Genomic DNA, 25,316 nt, shown 5'->3' on the forward strand with positions numbered 1-25,316 from the left:
AGTTGCCCTGGGCACAGATTTTCCTAGAGGTTTGACTCAGTGGCTTTTTTTGGCTTGTATCTTTTGTTTTATTCCTGTCACCTTTTCTTTTTCCTTGAATGGATAAACAACTAGTGTTTAGTTGTTGGAAAGAAGATGGCAGAAGAGGAAGGAGGATCTTAAATAAGTATGTGGTATCCTTCAACAGACTCATTAATCTCTGCTTTCAGCTCCTCTTCTCATCCCTATGTACTAGCAACCTGCTGACTCTACTATCTATGTTACAGAAATGTGTTAATATCACTCATCAGGTTATTGGCCTTCAATTCTTTCTGCAGCTATATTTTTTGCTTCTTTTATTCTTGTGATTTTTATGGGCTTTAAGGAGTAAGCAGAAGCAAATCTTTGTGATGTCTCAGACTGAACTAGATTTCTGTATCATTCATATCATTCTTTCCTTGATTTTCCAGTAATTCTTGCTCTCATTTAATTTTCAGGCTCATTTTCTGCCAAACACATGACTTTAGCAAACATTACATGTGTATGAATAATTAAAGAGAATGAGTTAGATGACAAAAGAAAGTTTGGATGATATGGAATGCAGTGATGAGAAAAGAACATTGAGAAAATCTTTTGAAACAACAGATAGAAGCATATACTTGTTTCTTTCATTGAGAAATGGACTCTTAAGAAGTAGGCAGGATGTGAGACCCTTTTGGACTAAGCAGTAACAATTCTGTAAGTGCTAAGTCCTGGATGACGGTTGTGATGGCATGTCATTACTGTAACTGAATTGAGCAAGAACAGAAGTAGTTTCTGATGGTAAGTGTGACCAAGAAAACCTGCAATATACACAGGGAGAAGAGAATCCTACTGATTTTGGAGAGGTCCTCCTCCTCCTGCTTGTTTACTTTTAGATCCCCCCTGCTTTTTCTTCTGTCAGATGGTACAGGAAGGTGGCCAGCACCAAATGGAACCTTGTATATGAAGCGCTTGTATTTTTCAGGTCCTTTCCCACATCTCCTCTTCCATGATCTATGTCTTTTTGCATTTTACAGTGCTATAACAAATTACCTGATACTGGGTGACTTATAAAGGATAGATTTTTATTTTCATTCATGTTCTGAAGGCTGGGGTGTCTGAGAGCATATAGACAGGACTTCCATGCTGTGTTACCTCATGGGAGAAGGAGAAGGCCAAGCAAAGGCATGCTTTGCAGAAGAGACAATGCATGTAGGCACACCTGCTTTGCAAGTCCTTCTTGTGTTAACTAACCTACGTCTATGAAAATTAACCCAATCCAGTGAGAAAGACACTTAACTCTCTAAAGGACCTAATTCTCAAAGGCAGTATCACCTCTCAATATCTTTCATTAGGAGTTAAGTTTCCAGTACATAAACTTTAGAAAAACATATTCAAACACTACTACTCAGATTTACAGAGGAGGTTTGACTAGTGGCCAGTGGGGTTTAAAGAATGGGAGAAACAGGGATTTGAGAATATTTTGCCCCCTTTTGGTGTCTAGAGGGATCTCATGGTTTCAGCTCCTGCTGAAGACTTACCTCTCCCTCTATAGCCACAAGCTAACACCAGGCAGCTATGTCATGGTGCTGTGTACTTGACTGCACTTGTACCAGGCACAAGTAGCATTGGGTCTGCTCATCTTCAGTCATTCCCAGACACCTCCCAGGCCTTCCAGAGCAGCTCACCATGTGCTGCTGCATTCCCTAAATCTCTGTTTGCTGTGTAGACAGTCACATGGATTAGGTTCCTATTTTTCCCAAGTTTAAGATGCCTGGAGACAATGCCTAACACTGCAGGTGACTAACAAAAGTGATATGAAGTAGACAGTTTCAGGGTATATTGAGTTGAAAATATGAACAGTAACTTAGAATGTATAAAACATCAAGAATTTGGCACATGTCTGATGTCAATACAGCATTTATGCAACAACAAATAATATTTCCATGAGTGGCTTCTGTTCTCTGTTTTATGCTGTGAAAACCAACAAATTGTTTTAAGGGATAATCTTTCTCCCACATAGATGCATGAAAATTATATCCCTAGAGTCTCTGTATAAAGGATTTTGGAACCCACAGAGAATATTTTGAGTTACAAAAGTTTCCAATTCCTCAAATGGATATTTCTTACAAGAGCATTCAATAAAAGCTTAGGACAATATACAGCTTCACCAGAGAAAGCTGTTTGTATACATGTGTGAATTAATTTGGTCCAGGAGTGTTGATTTCTGATGCTGAAACTGAGCCAAGAGAGGTGTTCAGAAAATACATGGAAAAAACATTTTGAACACTACATTGTTCTTAAGAATCTTTTGTAGGTCCTTGAATAATATAAAGTCAAGTTGCCAATAAAAAAACCATAGTTAGCCTTAGCTCATTTTTCTTCAAAGCCATTAATCCCAAAATGGCCTATAATAAAGTGTGGCTTTGAAATGTCTCCCAAAGTCTCCTATGTTAAAGACTTGGGTCCTAATCTGTGGTACTATTAAGCGGGATTAGAAACTTCAAGAGGTGAGGCCTAGTTGGAAGTAGTTAGATCACTGGGCATGTGTCCTTGACAGCCATGTTAGGACCCAGCTCCTTCCTCTATGTATCTCTGTTTCCTGACTTTTATAAGGTAAGCATATTTTAATACCATGTGTTTTCATCATGATGTATCTTCTGCTGCAGGCCAAAAGCAACAGAACCAGGTGACTACAGAATGAAACCTCTGAAACTAGCCATGCACCACTGGCTCATGCCTGTAATCCTAGCTACTCAGAAAGCAGAGATCAGGAGGTTTGCTGTTCGAAGCCAGCCTGGACAAATAGTCTGTGAGACCCTATCTCAGAAATGCCCAACACAAATAGCCAGGGCTGGCTCTGTGGCTTAAGTGTTAGAGCACCTGCCTAGCAAGCATGAGGCCCTGAGTTCAAACCCAAGTACCACCAAAATTTAAAAAATAAAAAGAATTCTCTGAAACCAGAACCAAGATAACCGATTCCTCCTTTTAAGATGGTTATCTCAAGTATTTTGACAGAGCAACAGAAAGCTAACATAACCTAATTCTTTTATTTCAGGATTCTTAAAAATGAAAATAACCACAGTAATCTCTTTGAAAATAAAGACTTAATTCATACATAAAGGACAAATTATGAATGGAGTGGTTTCCCTCAGGGGAAAACTGCCAATACTCTAGTTTTGTTATCTACAGCTTATAGAAGTGTCCATGATACTTACAGAGGAAGGAGCTCCCTTAATATAGAGAGGGTGACTGTGCCAACTGCTTCACTGTTGGGACCCAGAGTTTGGTAGTCTTGATACTGACCAAAACACTGGGATGGGTTGAAGAAAAGTAAATTCTCAATGACAATGAAATATGAAGGAATATTATTTTCTTTTTACTTTAAATCCTCCCAGTTGGGCCAAAAATCTATAAATTATAGGTACTATTTTAGACTGAATTTGTTGCCCCAGAATTCATTTGTTAAAATCCTAACCTCTGGTATGATATTTGAAGGCTGGGCTTTTGGGAGATAAATAAATCATGAGGGCTTCATGCGATTGGTTCCCTTATATTAAAAAAGGGCCTCTGGGAACTCTCTTGTCCTTTTTAACAACTGAGGACACAACAAGGTACCTTCACCAGACACCAACACTGTATGTTATCTCCTTGACCCTTGGACTTCCCAGATCCAGGAACACTGAAAAGAAAATGTTTAAGCCATTTGTCACATGTCATATTTGTTATATCAGCCTGAATGCACCAAGACAGGTATTCCAATCCCCAGTACCCACTGGTTGAGTACTGCACAACAATCTCACAATCTCTTTTTGTTATTTATAAATGGTAATAGGTGTATACCCAACTCATTCACTTGCAATGAGAATCAATATTTAAAGAAAATTCATTACACAGTTTTCAAAACTGAACAGTCTATTAATAAAGATTTTCAACACAAAAAGAGTTGCACTTGGAGGGGTTGATTTTATAGAAAGTATCTCTCTGTGAGACTGCTTATTCATGAATTTGGCCAAACCCACACTCAAGTAACCCCAATGTCCTGTAATTCTGTGTTTTACCCTGCAACAACCACGATGTTGGCTATGTAAGTGTCGATAGTTACCCAGTTATGGTTCATGGGTCTTAAGAAACAGATTGAAGGTCCTGAAACAACCTTTTTAGCTATTAGCTAGTTGCCACCATGGAGATGATTAAGCAGCACAAGTAAAGTTTCCTTGAAGAGGTAGAATAAAAGCTTTTCCACTCTGCCCTTGCCAACACACAATTTTAGCATCTGTGATTTTCCATCATAGTTCTTAAATGGTAAAGAAAAGCAATCCCTGATGAAGTCATGGAAAGTATTTGTGATTACAGGTATTAGTGACTGCACCATTAATTTAGAAAATGACCCTAAAACCCCAAGCGGGAGAGTGCAGGGGAGGTGAATTAAAATTGCTTGCAGCGGTCCATAATAAAGATAAAAAAGTCATGATACAGCATAGGTCCTGAATGAAGACTGAAATTGTGGGGTAATGGAAGTGAGGCTGATATCCTAATTACGGTGGTGCTTTATGTCCCGAGGGAACTACCAATGTAGAAGAAGGCATTGACAGTGTGCTTGGTTTCATTTTTCTTGAAGCATTTTCAGGCTTATAATAGGCTGCAGATCAGCATGGAATAATCAGTTGTTTCTTCCATTATGCTCTAACACCATCCTGTCTGATTCTCGCACAATGTTCCTGTCCCAGCTCTTTGTGGGACAACTGATCGGATGCCTTTTACAGCTCAATGCAACCTGATCTACAACAGCCCCACCATGACTCTAGCTGCCTTCACAGCTTTGTGGAAAGAGGTTCATTTCACTTCTCAATTACTCAGTTACTGCATTGATGTCCTTGATCTATTGGATCCAAGACTGTGGAGAGACTAGGACCTAAGCTACCAATGAAGCTTTTTCTTGTCAAGTCAGCTCCACTACCCAGGAATGCATAGCAGTGCCCGCAGCAGGTCATTCTCCCAAGAGTCCATCACATTTGCATATGCTAATTACATAGGACTGTCTTACTTAGGTCTCTATCCATTCTTCATTTCATTTTTTCTGGCCTCTAACTTTTTACTTTGGCTTTTATACCTGCTTCTTGGCTCCATGGAAACTTGTCTTGTTGATTCTCTGTACTGAAACTCTTATCACCTTCCCTCAGCCCATCCCCAGCCCAGACTACATACCTCAAGTACCCTGTGATAGATGTGCTCAATTTCACATATAGGACTAAAGTGGGGTTCATTTGACACAATAGTTTCATCATGAGCAAAAGACTGGAGAAGTGACAAGCATTCTGTTTCTGAAGCTGGGAAATTCTGAATTCTAGTTGAACTCTGATACAGGTTACTTGTGTACTATGAGGCAAATTATGTGTTCTCTTTAGAAACCATTTCCCTCAGCTACAAATAATGACATATAGTAATGTCTTCTCCTATTGTAAGGATATTAGGAAGTCTTTATATAGATCCATAGCTGAGAACACGCACAGGCTGTGAAAGCCATTAGCTGTTGAGGAGGAATGAAGCTTTGAGGGTACAGTGGTCTAGGTCATTTACTTCTTACCTACCCATTTCTCTGTCACCAGAAGGGAGAGACCCAGCTACTCAGAAAACATGGAAAAATTGGTAACAGAAACCACTTAAGAATCAGTTAGGTCTCATCCACTGAAGCATCCCACACAAATGGGATGGAGTCTGGAGTTTGCAAAGAGACGTCAGAAAACATCTCCATGACTGAGTGTAACTGTATAACCTGCCTACCAGAGCCATGACTAATGCAGGAAGGAGAAGAGAAATAACCATCATCAAACAACCTAAAGAGAGAGTGGGGCTGACATCAAGAGACTACAGGCTCATGGAGACCAGGCAAGATGAGGAGTTGTTCTTGAGTGAAGTGTTACATGCCGTTTCCCCAAGCAGACAGAGGCCCATCAAACCAGATAGCTCTATGAGAAGGAAATATAGAAAATATAATCAAGTACAAATTCTACACAATGACTATAAGTCAAAATGGGGTCCAATGGCTATGCTGGGGCCAGACTGATGTGTCCACACCCAGCTCTTCACATTTGCTGCTGGTGGTACCCAGAAAAGAACTGGCTTCTGTCTACGATAGTCTCCTCATCTCTAAGATGAGGATGCTAAGTAAACCTGTGTCCAAGGGATTTTGGAAGATTGCATGAATCTTAACACATGTGCATCCCACAGAATAAAAGCTGACACATAGGAAGAACTCAAACATTGTGCACCATTATCTCTGCAAGGACTTGGCATGCCTTTCAAGGCTATCAGCCCACAACCTCCCTGGTCCTGGTCCCTACCTTTGCCAACCTGCGCAGTGTCTCTTCTCTCTAAGCCTTTCTGGTTTTCCTTGTTCCTTGCTCTTACCTCCTTTATTTTTTCCCTGCCCTCTCTAATAAATTCATTTATCCAATGCAGTGCCTTGCTTTTCTTTCATGGTCTTTTTTATCTTGTACTATATTGGAGCATGTTGAGAGTATGATAAAAGCGCTAGAAGTCCAATGAGAAAATTCACGTGCACTTATCTACACAATTTATGCTAAGGTTGGAAATTTTCCCATAGATTTATCTGCTCCTTATGAAAATGAGGCTTGTTCCCAAGTTATTGTTGGAACAACTCCTAACTTGACTTCCATATTTCTGTCTGATTTGAGGTGCCATCCTTACTAGTACAAGCCAGGAACACTGCTGCATGCTGTGACACTCCAGCCTGCTGGGCTGTCCTCCTGTGACATGTTCAGAAGATGGGCCTCATCTTCTGTATTGTATTGGTGGGCACATGGAGCCAAGCCCTGTTTGGGTTGGAATAAATGGAGAAAAAGAGCAGAGTGTCAATGCCAAACTATGTGTTAAAGACAGGCCTCCAAAACTTAGAATCTTCTTTGAGAGTACATATGCCCAGTCTTCACTGTGGCCCCAAACGCTCAACAGAACATAGGGTAGTGAATGACTGGGCCTCACAGAGGAGGAGCCAAGGTACACTAACTGAAAAGCATGAGGGGTTAACTGGATACTATTGACTATTGGCTATTGACAGGTCTATCTCAGTTTGAAAGATATCTCTACCAAAAAGGATAACTTTTGTATTAGAATATCTGACTCAGAGCCATCCTCTCTATCACTGAGTAGATAATGGGTCTCACTGACTACTAAGGATACTTGGAGTTTGGGAAAGATAGCCACATTCTTGTATCCTTTGAGAGAGAACTCAGGTCTGTGATGCTGAGATAAGTCTTAGGTACTTTCTACTCTGCCTTCTTATCTGTAATTTAGAACTATTCGTGGCCCCCTCACCAAAATGGGGTGAAAATAATAGAAGACTGCAAATGTTTGTTTAGCATGCATGGCCCAACACCAGTCCTTGCCTAGTCTCACACTAGTTTTTTGATTTACTAGCCCTCCTCCCAACACACACAGGATTTACCCATTTTAACTCCCCCATACAGCTTCTTACTGAATTTGACTTGAAATTAGTTATGTACACCTGACCTTTCATGGAATATCATGGATTTTTTGGTGAATGTCATTGGCAGATTGTTTGATTAAACATTCTGTAAAGAGGCACACTAAAATGCTTGTTACTCTTAATAATTAAAACCCTCTCGAATAAAACACTATTTTGCAAGAGAGGATTCTAAAAACTTGTGAAAGAAACATAGATACACAGCAATATCTGTTCTTTGAACAACACCCATGCTCATAAATTTGACATTTCCTATCATGAAAATAATTATCTGAAAAGGCCTTCCTGATATTCCTTGTTTGTGTAAAATCCCTGCAGCATGTTGAGTGTACTACACATTTCTTCTGTTCTCATTCAGTCTTTGTCTTTCCCAATCTCCTTTGCTTTTGTTAATTATATATTATTTACAAGGCTCTAAAGGGACTGTCACTGCATTCATATTATTGCTTATGCCAATGGAGTACTCAATTTTTAAATAAACATATGTCTTACATTTTGCCTTTAGAAGTTCCCCAGACAGATGGAGTTGGTGGTATTTTGACAAGCAACTCTGCTCTATGTTGGCTGAATTCAAAACAGACTCACCCAGTTCCAGAAGGTAGTTTACATAATAGCTCACATGGTCAGATCAAACCACTGGAAGACTAACACAACAGTTTGTGAAGATGTAGATGTGATTGATTTTCAGTTCAAGCAAATTCATACCAACCACTGAAGCGCCAAAATCTGAATTGTTAGTAAACGGAGTTCACATTCCCAGTGGCTTTTGATGAGATGAGCTAACTAGAAATTATACTTCAGCTCTGGAGATTTTTCTATAAAGGCTTAGAAATGGAGAAAAATAGCTGAACCTCTCACTTGGACGTATGTTTCAATAGCTGCTCTTTGACATTAGAACTAACTAAACATCCTAGTTAATAGCTATAATGACCAGCTTAGAGCTAGACCATAGCTGATAGGTCAATTTTTGTTTGGTTTTGTTTTTTGTTCATTTATTGTAGATTTCTATGGCTGGTTAAGGACCAGTCATAGTATCTCCAGTTCCTGGAGAACATTTTCTATCAGTAACTGGAAAGACAATTCTAATGGCAAGGAGTTAAGCTTCTCAAACCAGTTTCAGAACTGGGTGGTCTGTTTTCCCCTGGAGAGAATGGAGTTCCAGGCTTGCTCCTTGGTAGAAGTCCTTATGTCCTTAGAACAAGTCTTCTAATAGTAGGAGATGGCTTCCTAGAGCTCATTCATCCCTCTGTGACTTTACTCATCTAGTTTTAATTAGAAACAGGGGAAAAATAATTGAATTTTTTCTTTGTTGACCCCCTGATTATAATTCCTTGCATTCTAAAGGCTCCCTGATGGTTCTCCTAAACCTCAGTGAGCATCCTTTTCCTTCTCCTCTACCCTAAGTGCTGGAAGATCTCATGGAAACTCAGGCAGCCTCTGTCTGTTCTTCATTAGACTCAGTCATTCTTTGGAGGTACTGGAGGTTGAACTCAGGACCTTCTGCTTGCTAGGCAGGTGCTCTACCAGTTGAGCTATGCCCCTGTCCTTTTTGCATTGGTTATTTATTTTTGAGATAGGTTCTCATTTTATGCCTGGGCTGGCCTGTATGCTGATAAGCCTACTTAAGGTTTCCTACTTAGCTGTTATGACAGGTACATGTCACCATACTCATATTTTCATTGGTTAGGTTGGGGTATTGCTAACTTTTTGCCTGGGCTGACCTCAAACCATTATTCTTTCAATTTTAGCCTCCCAAGTAGCTTGGATCACAGGCATACGCCACAATGTCTTTCTGGGATTTTGTTTGTTTTGTTTTTAAATGCATCATTTACAAAAACATAAACAAAGATAGAATGGTAACTCCTTATTCCAGTTCCATCCTTTGCTTATAAGGATGTTTGTAAGTAGACACAGGTATCAAATCACTTCTTATTTTCTTGGTTTTCTTCTGATTTCCCCCATCCTCACTGGTCAGAAAACTTAGCAAATGGAAAATGTACATGATATATTCTTAATTTTAGAGCAACTTTGAAAGTGTATGTAAAATATTACGCTTGTTTCACATTTGTGTTAACTGCTAGTTTAGCCTTTGTATGACCTGATTTTGTTACCTGAGCAATGCTGTCTGTTTTCCAAGATTTTAACCATAACAATAAAATACACAAGTGTATGGACAGCTAAAGGAATCTTATTTTAGGTAAGGATTATTTTTCTGCAACAACAATTCAGATATATAGTGTAGGAAGGAAGAAAATTTCCAACTGAGTGTCTTTGTGCCAGACCTGGACTCCACTTCTTATGTAACTTCTTGGTAAATTGAACTTTTAAGAATATTGAAAACCTTCATTGTCTATGAAATAATAGCAAATGAGATCATAGGCTAATGACCAATTATCCATTTCAAAGAATAGTACATGGTTCATTTCTGAAGATCTCCTAAGAAGTGTAAAGCCCTTTTTCAGAAATCAGTCTTAAGTATGAGCACCACTATCCATGCAGACTGCATTTTCTGCCAGGAGTATTCATTAGCAGTAACAAGGTCTTTTGGCAAAATTTCAGTCTGATTCTATGGTTTCTTTTGTCATTGTTGCAATTTAGTGTGCCTTTAGACTTTTAATGAATTGATTGTACTCACCTTTGTTTTGAACTTCAAGTATGTAATTTGTACATAAGTGACTTCATATGAAACTTTACCTTTTCAGGTTATACAATTCCACAAACCTCTAAGCTCCCAGTGCAAAAACATCTGTGTTACAGGCCCTGAGAACCTCACCCAACTCCATCCACAGATGAGATTAGAAGAAAGAATTAAAGTATCCTGTGTTATAGCACTGCCTAGGGTATGAGAGGTAAAAAGGAATATATAAATAAGAATTATCATATAAGCAAAAACAATCTTAGCTATGTAACACTTTCAAACTTTGAGAAATATCAGAGAATTTCAAATTCACTGGTGAGGAACTGTTTTGCTTTGTTTTACTTATTTATATTTATTTTTAATCTAGTTCTATAATTGCAAAGAGCTGAGTTCTGCCAGAAAACCTGAATAAGCTTGGAAGACAACCCTGAGCTCCTGATGAAAACCAGCCAGCTTACAGCATGATTTCAGTCTAGACAGACTCTGAACAAAGTACTAAGTTAGCCCTTTCCCAGGATCCTAATAAATTATTATAGTAACTTGAGAACCAATCTTTCTGTAAATGGAAAAATCATGCTCTTGGATGTCAGGCAATGAAAAATCACCAACTTTTAAAATACAGTCAATGTATGAATTTGAAAAGTTTTTTATTGACAGCAAATGAAGACTGATTTTTAGACACTTTGAGTAGTAGTCTAAATGCATTCTGTTAGAAAATGTATGAATGGAGAGATTTATGCCAGCTGACAAGAGCCATACAAAAGGTAACTGATGACAAACATAGTGATGGAGAGCAAGTGAGCAACATGATGTAAGAGTCTGGACACATAATCTTATGCAATCTGTGAAACAAGCTGTGAGGGGGCCTTGGAGATGACAGCTTCATTCTCAAAGCACAGACCTAATAAATGTTTATGAATCTGTCCAAGTCTTATTCTAAAAATGGGAGCCTATGCCCTCAGCTTATTAATCACATATGTTTAAAAGAGGTCAAGTAGAGTAAGGAAAAACCCCTCAGATTTGTTAAAATTAGATTGTTGATGATCTTTCCCAGAGTTGGGCTTGCTTTTCATGGAAGCAGATATACTAGTTTTTGTTTGATGAACAATGAGTGACCACAAACATACCAGATGAAGACTATTTACATTAGAAGGAGTTAATCTGATTCAACCACAACATATTCCTGTGTAAAATAAGATGGTAAAACCCCATTTATTTAAAATACATGTAAAAAATGAAAATGAAGGACAGGAAAGTAAAAAAGGTCCTGCCTAGGTTTAGGTACCAGTGTGAGGGGGGCAGGTAAATGGAGAGGGTGAAGAAGGGTGAATATGATTCATATACTTTGTAGATGTGAATGAAAATAGTACAATGAGATGTTACAAATGTTTTAAAATGGGGGGAGTGGGGACGAGGGAGCTGATGGAGGGGATGAATCTAATTAAGATACATTATCAGCATATATACAAATATCACAGTGGAACTTCCTGTATGATTAATATATGCTAATAAAATGTTTTAAAATAACTACACACATTTATTCTCTAATGGTTTTTGTGGGTTGGTTGTCCAGACAAGTGTTGACTGTGCTCAATGCTCAGGTCTCACTAAGATGAAAACAAGATATCAGCCAGGAATGGGTTTTATCTAGTTCAAGGTCCTCTTTGAAGCTGACAAAATTCAGCAACTTGTGCATGCATGACTGGGTTCTCCATTTTCATACTGGCTGATGGCAGCTCCCAGAGGCTCAAGTCTCAGCTCAGATTTGTGGTCTCTCCATTAAGCTTTCAGCCTCTTGCTTTAAGGACTCATCTGAATATGTCAGACTCACAGATGAGGCTAAGTTAATCACCCTTTTGATTAACTCAAAACAACCAAGAGTAATATTCATCTTATTCTCAGCCTATGCCTGTGCCAAGGGGAGGGGATTTGAAAGGACATGGGCACATAGGTTGGGAATTTGGGAGCCATCTTGGAATGTTGGCCACGAGTGAATGTGTTAGGAACAAGAGCACACATCACTTGGATCTTTGTTCACCAACTTCTAAATGCCACTAAAGCAGAAGGTGCTGTGTAACCACTCTTTTCTTTATCTTCTTAGTGCCCTTCTGCAAGCAGATCACCTGGGTTAAGGTAAAGCAATATTGGGGACAAGCATTAAAATATGTGAAACTCTGTAAATGCAAATCCTTTAGGATGGAAGCTCCTAAGGGATGACAGTCCATATAAGGAAAAAAAAAAACATGTTATGCAAAAGGTAAGGTATGCATATATCAATGAAATAACATACTTTTCAATTTTCTTAAGCATGAACAAAACTGAGTGTAGATGGAATGGATATAATTTGTACAAATGAAATTTCAAAAAACAGAATTAAGCGACCAAATTATAGTCAAATTCCCCAGAGTGTGTAGACTGTTATATTTAGTGTGTTGGCTCTGTGAACATTTGATGCTTAGAAACAGTCCTAAAAATCTCCCCTAAATCATCCCTATAAACTGCTTCATTTTGATCTGGACAAATATTATATTTAAATGCCTAGATATAGCACACCTGGAAATTAAGGAGTATCTTCTATGTGCCTAAAGCATTGCCTGGCTGTAATATATTTAGTCCTAGACCTCATGTGACAAACAAGGCTGCACTATATCTACACAAGATAACTGACAAAATTAAGTTCTAGAACTGAAAGTAAGGAAGTGACATACATTTGATGCAAGGGATTGAGCCCAAGGCCTCACACATGCTAAGAAAATGCTCAACACTGAACTAAAAACCCAAATCCTAACATGTATTTTATTTAACCCCCTGTGGACTTGAAACACAGCAACAACATCAATCCACACAACCTCACTAAATAATGACACTGTGCTTCTGTACCTCCATCCTGCTCATTATACCTCAAACACACAGACTCAACATTATGCTGGCAAATGGATATAAGTGTTAAACAAGTGTCCTTCTCATCTGTAGGACTCTAGTTGAATGCCTGACACCAACTGATGAATGCCTGAAATCCTAAATATAATATGTTTACCTATTCGTGTATATATATATATATATATATATATATATATATATATATTCACATCTATGTATTACAAATATATGTCATCTATTCATATACTTTTGGTTAAATTTAATTTATAATTTAGATATAGTTAGAGAGTAACAATAATAGCTAATAGTAAAATAGAACCATTCTATCAGAATACTGTAATAAGATTGCCAGCATTGATGCTTTTTTACTTTGGGAACATCATTAAGTAAAATAAGGGTCATGTGAACACAAGCATTGTGATGTCATAACTGCATATCTTATAACCTGACTATTACTGAAATGGTTGGGGATCGTGTAGAGTAGTAAAGAATTTCAGACCATGGTTGACCTCTTCTTTTAAAACCACGGAGAGTGATACTACAGAAAAGGGCAACTACTGTACTCATAAATCTGACTCAAAGAGCAACTTGTTCTCTGTTTCAAAACTGTCCCTGTCACACACACACACACACACACACACACACACACACACACACACACACAACCCACTCACTACAGCTTCTTCTTCCTGATGCTACTGTATCAGAAAGCACAATTTATTGAAGACCTTTAAATCACACAATTCAGAGGGATCCAAGATGGCGATGAGGGTGCAGAAGCAGACAGCATGAGCTCCATAAATAAAAAATCTTGCTGAGATGCTGCAGCCATACTTAGTGGAAATAAAGTACCAAGAAGAATGAAAATTTTGCAACCCTGAACCCCTAGCCCATACAAAGCTTCTCTGTTACACATTACACATTACACAGAGCAAGCTACCAGATGCCTGCTCCAAACCTGCTTGGGAGACATTCGGTAGACCAATGGGTGGGCACCAAGCATCACGTGGTATACCTCCAGCCACCCCTGGGATAAACCAGCATAGCCCCCTGGGCAGACTGACACCCCTGCCCCACACACAAAGAAACTGAACAATAAACAAGGAATTGGATACTAACACACAACAGAGGGGTGGGGTGATGTAAGTGCACCAGACAAGGGGGGAGGAGCAAGGAACTAATCTCCATGCAAACCTTCAGTAAACAAAGTCTGGAAAGGCAGAAGGGCAGATAGCAGGTGGGTGATAAGCCGCTGCATGAGATAGAGCAGGTAGAAGTCCACAAAGCTCATCTCCTGAGTCAGTGAGCAACATCCAATGTCAAACAACACTGCAAAATTGAAAAACAATAATCAAATCATCACAACACACTGAGAGCAGGGGGCCAGCTGATGGATCACTGACCTTGCACCAGAGAAAGGGGCTGAGGCAAAGAAACAAGCCCCAGTAAACCAACACAGCAAAAAGTCAACTCCAAAGAAGGACAGCTAGTGGGTTACAGAGCTGATCTCTGGAATCTGAGGACAAGCCACACCACACTGAGGGAAGAGTTGACTAGGCAGCTACCACTGAAAGACAGGAAAAAAACTGGTGAGTCTCTCCAACCACCTTGCAAGGCTAACACAGAGCCTCTGCTTAAATAACAACACCAGGACTGGATACTGAAGGAGTAATACCAGAACTACTAAGACTGACATTCTATTGTTCTTGAACCTGGAGTATTTTTGTGTGTTTGTTTGGTTGTATTTTTGGTTTCCTGTTAATTTGTTTGTTCATCTCTCTCCGTTGGTTTCTTTGTTTTCATGTTTTTTATTTTTTTTTGTTAGTTTTACTATTGTGAGTTAGTTAATACTGAATTACACCTAGACCAGGGACAGAAATAGCATACACCCACTAAGCTAAAACCCCAATACACCCGCAAAACAAAATTTAACCAAGGGAAAAAAAAACAGGTGACTGAAACCACCAATAACCTATCATAGTTACACACAATACCAAGTGGAGGGATGGGAAGACAAAAAAGGGATCGAAACCATTCTCCACCTAAAAATAATTTAATACAGAATTCAGAGGGAAATGAAGAAAATGGATACCCAGTTCCAAAGTCCAACAAAACAAAGATAAATGATGCCAAGGAACCCAGTGATGCTCACAAGAACACACTCAAAGAAGAAATCCTGCAAGTAATCACTGAGAATTTCATAGAGATGTTACTAGACATGGTCAGACAAAATGTAAAAGAGGCACTCAAGAAATTCCAAGACACCAAAAATAAAGAATACAAGAACACACAGAAACAAATAAGTGAACTCATAGGAGCCCTAAACAAAAACCAAAGTGAAACAGAAAACACTATAAATAGAGAGAGAAATGAATTAAAGACAAAAATTGACAATATTAAAGAGAAGATGACCCAAGACTAGAAAACCTGAGGAAAAAAAGAATGAAACAGAAATACAAAACACAATGGAAGTCCACTCCAGCAAACTAGAACAAGCAGAAGACAGAATCTCAGAACATGAAGATATAATGCAATTTGAAGGAAAAATTGAAGAGCTATTAGTCAAACAACTCAACACCTGTGAAAGGAATATGCAAGATGGAGGATTCCAAGATGGCGGCTAGAGGGAGGAAGAAGAAAGTGAGCCTCCTATAAAAATCTTGGAGAGACGCTGGAGACACACTTTGCAGGCAAAACCACTGAGAAGAGGCAAAACTTTGACCCCTCCACACCTCCAGCCAGAGCAGAGAATCTCCACTTCATGTTAAATGAAGAAACAAGGAGGGCCCCCAGGCCGCCAGTTGCCCATGCCCAGATGGCTTGGGAAGACATGGACAAGGTGAGTTTCGCAGTACCACAGTACTCCCACAGACAAGCCTGGACCAGATCAGCACAGCCCCCTGGACAGACTGACCTCCATCCAGGGAAGAAAGAGAAACTAACTAATAAGTAATAAGAACAATAAAGACACACGGGAAAGAGAGTGGGGTGCACTGAGCCCCGAAGATTGGGGGAAGGGAATCCTTGCCGGAACTGTAAATAAACAAGCCGAGTGGGCGGGAGAGGCTCCGGAGGGAATGGGGGTGCATGCCCAGCAACCAGGAGTGGGAAAGCTTATGAGAGTGGTGGAGGGAGGAAAATTCCACAGGAGCGAGGGGAAGACCCACTTCCCACATGAGCTGTAAACAAACATGGCAGCTGCCAGGAGCAGCAGCAACACCCAGTAATCAGGAGCAGAAAAGCTTGTAAAAGTGGTGGTGGGAGGAAAACTGCACAGGAGTGGGGGGAAGACCCACCTCCCACATGAACTGTAAATAAATACGCAGGCCTGAGAAAGTTGGTGCAGTGTCACCTTCCCCAGTGTGCTTGGAAAGGGGAAACCTTGTAGCAGAGGTGCACAGGAAAACTCTGAGTAAACAAAGCCTGCAGGGCCAGGTGAATGCTAAGCTCACCCCAGAGATCTGCATAAATAATGCCTCCAGCAACAGCAGGCTGACAGCAGCGGGCAGGCAAGCCACAGCTGGAGACACCATTCATAGAACTGTCTCCAGACTCTTTTTTTTTTCTTTTTGTCCCTGCCTTTGATGAGAGAATAACCAAATTACACATGCATGCTGAAAAACTTACTGAAACTGTATTGCATTTGAACTTGGGACACTTGGTGGGGTTTTTTGAGTGTGTGTGTGTAGTTTTGTTCTACTTTATGCATCCCCTTTGATGAGAAAACTACAGAACAACATCTGAGGCACCATCTCCAGGATTGGAGACTGAGATGGACACCAAAATTATTAAGACTGAAACTTCATTGCATTTGAACTTGGAGGTTTTTGGGGTTTTTTTAATTTTCTATTTTTTATTTTATTTACATATATATTTCTTTCATTTACATATTTTTTATTTTTACTCTTATCTTTTTTTATTTTTTATTTTCAACCCTCTCTCTGTCTCTCTAATGCCTGTACAGCTTACTGTTGATTAGTGCACTAACACTCCCTGTTTATACCTTTGAAACTTTTTTGTCTAATTCCTTGTTCTGTTTTCTCCTTCTTGACTGTTTATTTGTTTTTCCCTTTTCTTTAACTTCTTGCTTTCCATCTCCTCTCACCCTTCCATTCTAAATATTACCATTGTTATTATTACAAGCTAGAAAATACTTAATTGCACACAGTACAGGGACAGTAACAACACCAAAGACAATGACAGGAAGACAGAAAAAACAGGGAAACCAGTTTCCCCACAGCAAAAAATTAGTACAGGAACCAGAGGGGAATGAAGAAAACAGATACTCAGATCCAGACTCCAAAAAAATGAAGATAAACTATGCCAAAGGACCCAATGAAGCCCACAAGAATAACTCAAAAGAAGACATACTACAGATGCTCAATGAGAATTTTATAGAGATGATAATGGATAGGGTCAACCAAAATGTACAGGAGACACTCAAGAAATTCCAAGACAGCAAAAATAGAGAATTTGAAAAAGAAAAAGAAGAAATAAAGGAAACCATAGAAGCACTGTATAAACATCAAAGTGAAACAGAGAACATGATGAATAAGCAGATAAATGAACTCAGGACAAAAATAGACAACATTAAAGAGGAAACGACCCAGGATATGGAAAACCTCAGAAAAAAGAACGAAACAGAACTGCAAAACATAATAGAAGGGCAATCCAGCAGAATAGAACAAACAGAAGACAGAATCTCAGAACTTGAAGATGAAATGGTAATTAAAGTAAAAACTGAAGAACTATTAATTAAACAACTCAAGATCTGTGAAAAGAAAATGCAGGAACTCACCAACTCCATCAAAAGACCAAATGTGAGAATCATGGGCATCGAAGAAGGTGAAGAGGTGCAAGTGAAGGGAATGCATAATTTATTCAACAAAATAATAACAGAAAATTTCCCAAATCTAGAGAAAGATATTCCCATACAGATGCAAGAGGCCTCCAGGACACCAAACAGACCAGATCAAAATAGAACTACCCCACGACATATCATCATTAAAACAACAAGTTCAGAAAATAGGGAAAGAATATTGAAGGCTGTAAGAGAGAAAAAACAAGTAACATACAAAGGTAAACCCATCAAAATCACAGCAGACTTCTCAACAGAAACATTAAAAGCAAGAAGAGCGTGGGGAGAGATCTTCCGGGCACTGAATGAAAATAACTTCAACCCCAGGATACTCTACCCAACAAAACTATCATTGAAAATAGATGGAGCAATAAAAGTCTTCCATGATAAGCAGAAACTAAAATAATATGTGATGACAAAGCCACCACTACAAAAGATTCATCAAGGGATTCTGCACACAGAAAGTGAAACCCAACTTAACCATGAAAAGACAGGCAGCACCAAACCAGAGGAAAAGAAAAAGCAAGAAAGTACAGAGTAACCTCAACTTAGGTATACAAAATCAAACCTTCAAACAACTAAGACAACTAAATGACAGGAATCATCATATACCTATCAGTACTAACACTTAATGTTCACGGACTTAATTCACCCATCAAAAGGCACTGCTTGATGATTAAAAAGGAAGATCCAACAATTTGTTGCTTACAGGAGACCCATCTCACCGATAGAAATAAGCATAGGCTTAGGATGAAAGGCTGGAAGAAGATTTACCAAGCCAATGGCCCACGAAAACAGGCAGGAGTAGCAATACTTATCTCTGACAAAGTAGACTTCAAACCTACATTGATCAAATGAGATAAAGAAGGACATTCCATACTAATAAAAGGGGAAATAGACCAAAAGGAAGTAATAATCATCAACCTGTATGCACCCAATGTCGACGCACCCAATTTCATCAAACATACCCTGAAAGACATAAAAGCATGTATTAATGCCAACACAGTGGTTGTGGGAGACTTTAACACCCCATTATCATCAATAGATAGGTCATCCAAACAAAAAATCAGTAAAGAAATCCATGATCTAAAATATACAATAGATCAAATGGACCAACTTGATGTCTACAGAACATTTCATCCAACTTCTACACAATAAACATTCTTCTCAGCAGCCCATGGAACCTTCTCCAAAATAGAACATATCCTAGGGCACAAAGCAAGCCTCAGCAAATATAAGAAAATAGAAATTATACTGTGCATACTATCTGATCACAATGCAGTAAAAGTAGAACTCAACAACAAAAGTAAAGACAAAACATATGCAAACAGCTGGAAACTAAATAACTCATTACTTAATGAAGAATGGATCATTGATGAAATAAAAGAGGAAATTAAAAAGTTCCTGGAAGTTAATAAAAATGAAAACATAACCTACCAGAACCTATGGGACACAGCTAAGGCAGTCCTGAGAGGAAAGTTTATAGCCATGAGTGCATATATTAAAAAGACTGAAAGATCCCAAATCAATGACCTAATGATACATCTCAAACTCCTAGAAAAACAAGAACAAGCAAATCCCAAAACAAATAGAAGGAGAGAAATAATAGAAATAAGAGCTGGAATCAACGAAATAGAAACCAAAAAAAACCATACAAAGAATTAATGAAACAAAAAGTTGATTCTTTGAAAAAATAAACAAGGTCACTAGACCCCTGGCAAACCTGACTAAAATGAGGAGAGAAAAAACCCAAACTAGTAGAATTAGGAATGCAAAAGGGGAGATAACAACAAACACCATGGAAGTCCAGGAAATCTTCAGAGACTACTTTGAGAACCTATATTCAAATAAATTTGAAAATTTTGAAGAAATGGACAGATTTCTAGATACATAAGATCATCAAAAACTGAACCAAGAGGAAATTAATCACCTGAATAGATCTATAACACAAAATGAAGTTGAAGCAGCAATCAAGAGTCTCCCAAAAAAGAAAAGTCCAGGACCTGATGGATTCTCTGCTGAATTCTATCAGACCTTTAAAGAAGAACTGATACCAACCCTCCTTAAACTGTTCCACGAAATAGAAAGCAAAGGAAAACTGCCAAACACATTTTATGAAGCCAGTATTACACTTATTCCAAAACCAGGCAAAGACACCTCCAAAAAGGAGAACTATAGGCCAATCTCCTTAATGAATATTGATGCAAAAATCCTCAAAAAAATAATGGCAAACCCAATTCAACAACACATCAAAAAGATTATTCACCACAACAAAATAGGCTTCATCACAGTGACGCAGGGGTGGTTCAACATATGAAAATCAATAAACGGAATAAATCACATTAACAGAAGCAAAGACAAAAACCACTTGATCATCTCAATAGATGCAGAAAAAGCCTTTGATAAGATCCAACACCATTTCATGATAAAAGCTCTAAGAAAACTAGGAATAGAAGGAAAGTACCTCAACACGATAAAAGCTATATATGACAAATCTACAGCCAACATTATACTTAATGGAGAAAAACTGAAACCATTCCCTCTAAAATCAGGAACCAGACAAGGATACCCAATATCTCCATTCCTACTCAACATAGTACTGGAATTCCTAGCCAGAGCAATTAGGCAAGAAGGAATAAAAATAGGTAAAGAAACTGTCAAAATATCCCTATTTGCAGACGACATGATCCTATACCTTAAAGACCCAAAAAACTACTCAGAAGCTTCTAGACATCATCAATAGCTATAGCAAGGTAGCAGGATATAAAATCAACATAGAAAAATCATTAGCATTTCTATACACTAACAATGAACAAACTGAAAAAGAATGTATGAAAACAATTCCATTTACAATAGCCTCAAAAAGAATCAAATACCTAGGTATAAACCTAACAAAAAATGTGAATGACCTCTACAAGGAAAACTATACACTTCTGAAGAAAGAGATTGAGGAAGACTATAGAAAATGGAGAGATCTCCCATGCTCATGGATTGGTAGAATCAACATAGTAAAAATGTCTATACTCCAAAAAGTAATCTACATGTTTAATGCAATTCCCATCAAAATTCCAATGACACTCATTAAAGAGATTGAAAAATCTACCATGAAATTTGTATGGAAACACAAGAGGGCACGAATAGCCAAGGCAATACTCAGTCAAAAGAACAATGCTGGAGTTATAACAATACCTGACTTCAAATTATATTACAAAACAATAACAACAAAAACAGCATGGTACTGGCACAAAAACAGACATGAAGACCAGTGGAACAGAATAGAGGACCCAGATACGAAGCCACACAACTATAACCAACTTGTCTTTGACAAAAGAGCTAAAAATATACGATGGAGAAATAGCAGCCTCTTCAACAAAAACTGCTGGGAAAACTGGTTAGCAGTCTGCAAAAAACTGAAACTAGATCCATGTATATCACCCTATACCAAGATTAACTCAAAATGGATCAAGGATCTTAATATCAGACCACAAACTCTAAAGTTGATACAAGAAAGAGTAGGGAATACTCTGGAGTTTGTAGGTATAGGAAAAACTTTCTCAACGAAACCCCAGCAGCACAGCAACTAAGAGATAGCATAGATAAATGGGACCTCATAAAGCTATAAATCTGTTCAATAAAAGAAATGGTCTCTAAACTGAAGAGAACACCCACAGAGTGGGAGAAAATATTTGCCAGCTATACAACAGACAAAGGACTGATAACTAGAATATATAGGGAACTTAAAAAACTAAATTCTCCCAAAACTAATGAACCAATAAAGAAATGGGCAAGTGAACTAAACAGAACTTTTTCAAAAGAAGAAATTCAAATGGCCAAAAAACACATGAAAAAATGCTCACCATCTCTAGCAATAAAGGAAATGCAAATTAAAACCACACTAAGATTCCACCTCACTCCTGTTAGAATAGCCATCATCAGCAACACCACCAACAACAGGTGTTGGCGAGGATGCGGGGAAAAAGGAACCCTCTTACACTGCTGGTGGGAATGTAAACTAGTACAACCACTCTTGAAAAAAATTTGGAGGTTACTTAAAAGGCTAAACATTGATCTACCATTTGATCCAGCAATACCACTCTTGGGGATATAACCAAAAGACTGTGACACAGGTTACTCCAGAGGCACCTGCACACCCATGTTTATTGCGGCACTATTCACAATAGCCAAGTTATGGAAACAGCCAAGATGCCCCACCACTGATGAATGTATTAAGAAAATGTGGTATCTATACACAACGGAATTGCATGCAGCCATGAAGAAGAAAGAAATGTTATCATTCGCTGGTAAATGGATGGAATTGGAGAACAGCATTCTGAGTGAGGTTAGCCTGGAACAAAAGACCAAAAATCATACGTTCTCCCTCATATGTAGACATTAGATCAAGGGCAAACACAACAATGATATTGGACTTTGAGCACATGATAAAAGTGAGAGCACACAAGGGAGGGGTGAAGATAGGTAAGACACCTAAAAAATTAGCTAGCATTTGTTGCCCTTAACGCAGAGAAACTAAAGCAGATACCTTAAAAGCAACTTAGGCCAATAGGAAAAGGGGACCAGGAACTAGAGAAAAGGTTAGATCAAAAAGAATTAACACAGAAGGTTACACACAGGCATAGGAAATCAATGTGAGTCAATGCCCTGTATAGCTATCCTTATCTCAACCAGCAAAAACCCTTGTTCCTTCCTATTATTGCTTATACTCTCTCTACAACAAAATTAGAAATAAGGGCAAAATAGTTTCTGCCGGGTATTGAGGGGGTTGGGGGAGAGGGAAGGGATGGAGTGGGTGGTAAGGGAGGGGATGGGGGCAGGGGGGAGAAATGACCCAAATCTTTTATGCACATATGAATAATAAAAGAAAAAAAAGCAAATCACCACGTGAAACAAAATAAATAGTGGTCCTAAAAAAAAGAAAAGAAAAGAAAAACAACAAAAGACACAAGAAAATAAAAGGGCAAAAATATAGAAGAGAACTGAGCTCCTCATAAAGTTATCTGGCCACTGAATTAATCAACCTGCCTCATGCTAGATGTGAGCGTGTGAGTGGCTTTCATTTTTTAATGAAACGTTGAAGAGCTCATATAGGAAAGACACAACCTGATGAGAATGACTCCAAATGAGAATTTGGCTCCTCCCAAGGATTGTGAGGGCTGAGGGTTAAGCCTGTGTCTTTCCCAGATCTTGGAAACAGGTCTGATTAGTGACATTCTTTTTTAAGAAGTTTCTTTTGTAATTTGAAGTAACTGTTCCCCAAGAATTGTATTTCACCCAATAGTCAAAGAACTAGAGGGTAAGTAAAATAATAGAAATAAAAAAAAGTCCTACAAAGGAAAGATTTTTTAGAAGGAAAACGAAATAAAAACACCACTCAAAATACCACAGGATAAAAAGACACGAAATTTACTAGTGTGTTACATTTCACTCATTCCTATCTGCTTATAAACATTTACTTATGCATTCATTCGTTCGTTAGTGTAGGTAGGTACGTGTTTATTTCTTTACTTATATACGTTTTCATACACTCATTTATAAATCGGTGTACGTGTTTATTAAGTAATTCGTGTAGCCATTAACTCCACTTTCTGTTTTCTCCCACCTCTCTGGCGCAGGACACACGTCATCACGGGGGACTCGCGGAGCCTCCAGTCAACCGCTGCAGCCTCAGCGCACACGGACATGGCAATCTGCAGGGCTTTCCCCGAGGATCTGAAAACGAAGGAGAAGAACAGATTTGCTCACTCTTTCACGCCAGCAACTTCTTGAAATGCTGCTACCACAGCTGGACGCCGACTTTCTCCCCAGGTGGCCGGCATGCTGCTGAGTTCCTCATCTGTAGGAAGTAATTCGATCATTCATTAATCGATCAATTAATCATGGAATCCTTCAGTATGTACCTCGTATGTGTTGCTTCCTTTCCTTCCTTCCTTCCTTCCTTGATCCATTCCGACTTTCTCTGTGTCTGTTTTTCTTTCCTAGCTTGTTTCTTCCTTTGCTCCTTCCTCTCTGCCTCACAGCATTAGCTGAGGCACTCATTCATTCCTAGGCAGAAGGAGGTAGGCGTTTACCTCTTGAGTGATATACGGTTTCATTCACTCATTTAGACATTGGTGCAGGTGTGTATTTAGTAATTCGTGTATCCATTCATTCCTGTGTACGCACTTCGTGTTTCTTTACTAGTCCTTGGTTCCTTGGCTTATTGATTTCTCCCTTTAGGTGCGAATGTGTATCGGTATTGCTGTGCGTATGTCTCTCTGTATGTTTCCATGTCCTTCTTTGATCGTGGCTGTGGATGGAACTCGGGGCCTCAGCATTGAGCCAGTCTGCTTCTCAAAGCCCTAGGGTGAGGTGCTAGCTAGTTTGAGGACATGGAGTGTGCCCGAGTACCTGCCCCGTACAGGACGTCTCGGAGCAAAACCCCTGATCCTATTGTGTCCTGATTGGTGTGGGAAAGCGAGGGGGAGCCAGTGGGGTCCACCAGGAAGGGAAAAAAAAGGAAAATCCCTTACAGGCCACCACGGGGATCGATCTCTGGACCTTGCGCCCCCAAACAGGCGCCAGACTTCGCGGGCCAACCCGCCAGCCGCTTCCGGTCGGCATTTCTCGCCCCTGTATTGACGTCCCTCCCCCCCAATCTCTGGACCCCCCCGGTCCCACGACCATGCCAGGGCAGCAAGCAAGCTGTCCAGTGCCATTCCTACCCACAGCGGTTGCCCGCGACCCACAGGAGGTGGCGCTCGCAGGTGGTATCATAGTGCTTGGGAGAGAGGCAGGGGAGGGAGACCTTCCGGAGCCAGCGATGTGCAGCTGTCTCAACGAGAGTAGGCTGTGCTAGAGAATCCGGTGCCAGATGGAAGCGGGAAGAGGGTTTCCGGCGGCCAGCAGCGCCCGGCCTGCGGTCAGTGCAGGTCGTCTAGGCATTCCTGGCGGGAGGCATGCCTTGCAGGAGGCAGGAGGAAGAAGAAGCTGGATGTCTGCAGGGAAGCCGCTGGGGAGGACTTGGTGGAGGAAGAGGCCAGCTTCCTCGCTGGGGAGAAGTCCGGGCTGACGGGCGCCCAGGGCGAGGAGGAGCGCCCGGCTGGAGGCCCAGAGCAGAGAGACTCTGTGCAGCTGGACTCAGGACAGGAGAGCCCGGCTTCCCGCCGCGCACAGCCCAGGACGCTGCTCTGGTGCCCTCGCGCTCTAGGCCAACTACCCTACCGAGAGATCGGGGCTCCCAACGGTGCCGCGGCTGCTGATGTCCCCGTGGGCCCAGGTCGCGCGCCGCCGCTGCCAACTGGACGAGCCCCGCGTTGCCTCTTTGGGGAACCTTGATCAGCAACCTGGCTAGGCTCGATCCTGCGGCCTGCGGGAGCTCACTGCAGACACAGCCTGCTGTCCGCACTAGGCGGCGGAGGGGGCCGCCCTTGCCTCCC

The sequence above is a fragment of the Castor canadensis genome, chromosome 2 (genome assembly GCF_047511655.1).
Source record: "Castor canadensis chromosome 2, mCasCan1.hap1v2, whole genome shotgun sequence".
NCBI lineage: Eukaryota > Metazoa > Chordata > Mammalia > Rodentia > Castoridae > Castor > Castor canadensis.